The 4,843-nt window shown below is 47.3% G+C and overlaps 1 protein-coding gene across 3 annotated transcripts in view; it reads left to right on the forward strand.

Moving 5' to 3' along the window:
• The window catches only part of LMO1 (LIM domain only 1), a 111,382-nt gene that overhangs the window by 54,153 nt on the left and 52,386 nt on the right, over positions 1-4,843 (forward strand). The gene's annotated exons all lie outside the window — the stretch shown is intronic.

Here is a 4,843-nt window from a genome sequence, read left to right on the forward strand (position 1 = left end):
CCAACGGGACCGGTGCCCACCCCCAATGACTGACACTGATGCTGTCTGCAAGGCTGGTGCCCCCCCTGATGGGGCCACCACCATCAGCAGCTTCTGCTGGTGCTCCCCCAGATTCGGGAGGCACCAGTCACTCATGTTTTTTATGGTGAGGTATACACACAAAACAAACCAAGTCAAGCCTTTGGGACTTGACTGTTGACATGGAAAGAAGGTAAAGTATGCTACATGTAATTCCTCCTCATGAGTTGTCAAAAGACTGGAGGTAAAGCTTGGAGTTTGCAAGCTATTGGGAACTGTAGGAAATTGCTGGGAGTTAAGTGAAACTCCACAAGAAATGTTCAGGCTCAGTGACTCTACCTATGTAGAGTCGGTCCAGATTCTAGGTTTTGGAGTCTGTCGGGATCTTGGTTTGGATTTCTCTCTTTTTTTAAAAAAATATTTCATATATGCAGTGAGAATCAATTCGAGCAGAAATAACTGACCTGAAGAACAGACGACTTCTGTCTTAAGAGGATCAGCTGCTGCATGGAGCAGCTGTAATAATCCCAACTCCTTGAAGTAAAAGAGCAAAGTGTGAGCTGCATTTAGTGTGCAGGCAGCAAGTCGTAAATTCTTTGAGTAGTGGTGGTCTGAGATTCAAGGAATAGGATTAGAAAGCTACTGTAGGCTAATGAAAGTGGCTCCCTTGGGATCATCTTGAACATAACCCAATGGACAGCCTTAAGGGAAGGAATGTCTCATGTGATTCTGACTTCTCTGACGTTGAATACTGTGATACTGGTAATGCTTTCTATATGCATACCGTTTTACAGCATGTTTTTGAACACAAGAGTGCAAACTAAATGTCACTCAGACTTGCCTCACCATTAATGCTCACTTTATTCTGGGCGAGTCAGCAAATGACCCTATATAAAGGTTTTCAAGCTCTTTGCAATTTTTATCCACTTTGCTATCCTGGGTCTCTAGCTGTCTGGGGCAGGAACATTCAAGGGCTACCTTCACATGTGATTTACCCTAAAAAGAGATGACATTATTGAAGGGACACACAAGGCTGGCCCCATCTAACCACTCTAGCAGTTAGTAATTTTCATCAATCTCTTCAAAGTGTTTACATCTAAGCTTATAGCATAAATGGCTAATTGTGGATTGCAAGCCTGTCTTACCAAAGAAAATAAGAGAAAAGCCCCTTTGATCTATGAGATGTGGATGTCTGCTAGCTAATTTCAGCTCCAACAAATGTTAACAAGCTTTTTCCTGTGTAGAGGGGGCGGAAAGCTTTCCCAGTAGATGAAAGGATGAGGTGGGCAGAATGTGCTAACCTTGTTACTTTCTGAGCCCAAGTTCCTACAAGACATTTGGGTAAGGAAGCATGGGCTAACCCCTTGTCTACATTATAAAGTTTTGGGTTTTTTTGCATTCCTAGCCAGCAGAACTCCTGGTGTGGATGCAGCTCAGCCACCAGAAGGCGGGCTTGTGCCTGCAGAGCTGTTTGAGGAAAATGGTGCAACTTTGGTTACAGAAAAATTCCTGGTGCTATGGCTATGTCCAAAGCAGTGGACGTGGCTGCTATTAACACTGCTGCCATAAATAAAGAACGGCCCCCATAACATAACCTCAACAGCATAGGCCAGTGGTGGCCAACTTGTGACATGCATGCCACAAGTGCCATGGGCACCCAGCGTGTTTGGCACGTGGCAGATTGGGGAGGATGAGAGGGAAGGAGAGTCAGGGCTTAATGCCACCTGGAGCATTTGGCAGGAACAGTGGGGGTAGGTGCCACTGACTTTGTCAAATCCCAATGGCCACAGGTGACACTAGGCAACACCGATGGCTGATTATTAGTGGCACAGTCTTATACATTGGATGTAACCCGTGCCATGCTTGCCAATGAGGTTGGCCCCTACTGGTATAGGCTGACAACAACTGTAACTATTTCAAAAGATAGTTCATAATGCAAGCTGTTATGATGGAACTATTATAACTGCATACTTCTGTAGAGCAGGGAAGTCCAACCTTTTAGGCAGGCCCCATGCCCATCCCTTTCCTCCAGTCCAATCTGCTGCTCTGCTTTCTGCAGCCTACCCACTCCCCAGTCGGTGGTGTGCTGCACAGTCTGCCTTCACCACTTGTGGGAAGCATGCTGCAGGATGGTCATCCTTGTTGTACAGACAAGTAGTAAAACCATTCCAACATTAACCAGGCTCATGAGTGGATCTAGAATTTAGTAAAAGGGGGTGCTGCACATTGCTCAGACCATGGTGGAGGATGGAGAGAAAGTTTAAGCCTCTGGGTCAGCGGGGGACACTGGGAGTGGGGCAGGGAGCAGGTGCAGGGACAGGGGAACCCTAGAGCTGCTCCTCTTACCTCATGGGATCTGATGGGCAGAGGTTTGGCTAGACAGAGTGCTGGGTTTGGCTGTGGACAGCAGTGGCAATGGGTGAGTTCTTCCCTCTTGCATTTGTTCCTTGCCTACCCCCACCCTGGGTGTCTTCCCATCAGCTGGGAGCAGGTATAGGAGGAGGAAACCATTCCTTCTATTGCCACTGCCCCTGGCCAAGCCCAGCACACTGGAGCTGCTCCATGTGGCCCTTGGCTGGAGCAGAGCAGGAGCAGCTCTGGGGTTCACCCCACATCTGCATCAAACAGGGACAGTGGCAGCAGTGGGTGGGTTCCTCCTCCTGCATCTGTTCCTAAGCATCAGGGACATTGCGAGGTTGGGGGGTGGGGAGGAGTGGCAGTAAGAAGAAACCTGTGCATCGCTGACACTGTTCTCTGGCAGCCTAGCCCCCTGCAAAACAGCAGTCTGCAGCTGGAGTGGGGCAGGCATGGCTCTGGGGCTTCCCCCCTCCCCACACACCTGGATCAGCCAGGGACAGCAATAGCAGTGGGTGGCTCTCCCACTCCCTGTGTCTGTTCCTGCCCAGTCCTTCGGATGTCCCCCACTGGCCCAAGGGCTCCAGCTTCAGGGAGAGACTGCCTGGAGTGCTGGGCTTAGCTGGAGACAGAGACGACAGCAGCAGAAGGGGGTGTGTCCACTCTTCCCTCCTCCCAGATCTGCCCCTGACCCTGCTTCATCCAGGGTCAAAGCATTGGTACTTCCATTAACATGCATTACCTATTAACGGTTACATTGTAGCATCTGTTGTGTGTTCTCCAAGCCTTTTAAAGCTGCTAAAATGTATGTTTGTCTAAGCAAGAAGTGGGTCAGTTGAGCAGATGAGTAGAAGCAATGCTGAGGTCTAGAAGCTGATTTTTTTTTTTTTTTTTAAACTAATTTTTCCATCATGTTCTGAGAACAGTAGCTTTTTACAGTTAATTGCCAAATGGTAAAGATTTGTGATGTACTTAGAGAATCTCAAAGCCCTAACTTCTATACAGGCTTCTGGTTTTGCTCAACCTAATAGTGTTTTGCCATGACAATAAAACAAGAATGGAGTTACTTTTGTCAACATGTAGCAGTAGTGGCAGAAGCCCTTAGTGATGATATTGTAATTCTCCCCACCCCACCCTCCCCAATCTCATTGCAAATCAGACTGAACCAAAGAGCTTGGTATGCTGAAGGCATCTTTTTGTCTGAGGTTAATGTTTGAGGACCAGAACTTGAAAAGCCTGGTAAGCCTATGCCCTTGGAATGGGGCAGAGAGCCTGGAATGGAGGGAGAAACTTTGCACAGTGTTAAGATACTAAGTAGTGCTAAGTACAGTACGAGGGGGATGGGCTTCTTGAAGGCCTGGGAGAGGGGCACTGCAGAAAATTGGAGGCATATCTGCTATGGCCTGTTACTGTATGGCGGCATAGTATCCTAGACCAGTGGTCTCCAAAGTGGGGTGCATAAAGAAAATATTAGAACTTCTATTTATATTTATATAAATATACATATATTGGGGGTGTGTGCTCAAAAATTTTTTACTGATAGGGGTGTGCAATCAAAAAAAGTTTGGAGACCACTGTCCTAGACTACAATCCAGCTCGTCTGCCCTCTGTATATAAATACTTAGAATAAAGATGCTGAGTGTGTGTGGTTTTAGCTCCAGAGTGGACTCTAAAATTACCTTGTTAAATTTATTGCACAAGATAATTGTGATGCGTAAAATGAACAATGACACCTTTCCATTTGCTTAATTACATGTGCTGTAGGCATTGACTTACTGATGGGCTAAAACTCTCCCTGCTCCCTCCCAACCAGCTACAGGCTTCTTTTGAAGGACACTAATGGACTGTTTTGGAACTATCATTCCATATGTATATATTCCAGCAGTGAAGTGCTACCACAGGTAATGGAGATCATTTTGAAGGGTTCTGAGGTGAATTTAGTGCCCCTGAAGAGTGGCTAAACTCTGTTTATTCATAGTGCAGACAGTAAGCCAGTAACTTCTGATGTACTCATTCCATGTTTAAATTGTTCCTGCAACTCCAGAATATGGTGTGTGTGCAAAACGGCTAGTATTCACTTCGAATTTGGATTCGGCCAATTTTGGGGGACAGTGATTCAATTCGGTGATTTGAATCGCTGTCCGGAATCGATTTGGCCGAATCCCCAAATCAAGCAGGCCTCATCCCCCAGCATCCCAGCTCTTTAAATAAAATAAAACAAAACAAAAAAACCCACAACTCATTGGGGGGGCATCCCCACTGCCCCTCACTGCCCTGTGCTGCATGGAGGACTCTGCCACGAGACCCCAGAAGCCCCAGTGGCCACAGCAGCAGCTGGTGAGTGCAGGGTTTAAAAAAAAAAAAAGAAAAAAAAGAGCTGGGACTCTGGGGCCAGGTGGGACAGCCACTGATGGGACCGGGAGAGAGGATGGAGGTCGGGGGGGGCTGGGGGAGCAGGCAGGGGATGGGG

This window comes from Gavialis gangeticus, unplaced genomic scaffold, assembly GCF_001723915.1.
Source record: "Gavialis gangeticus isolate Ggan-Ray unplaced genomic scaffold, GavGan_comp1, whole genome shotgun sequence".
Lineage (NCBI taxonomy): Eukaryota > Metazoa > Chordata > Crocodylia > Gavialidae > Gavialis > Gavialis gangeticus.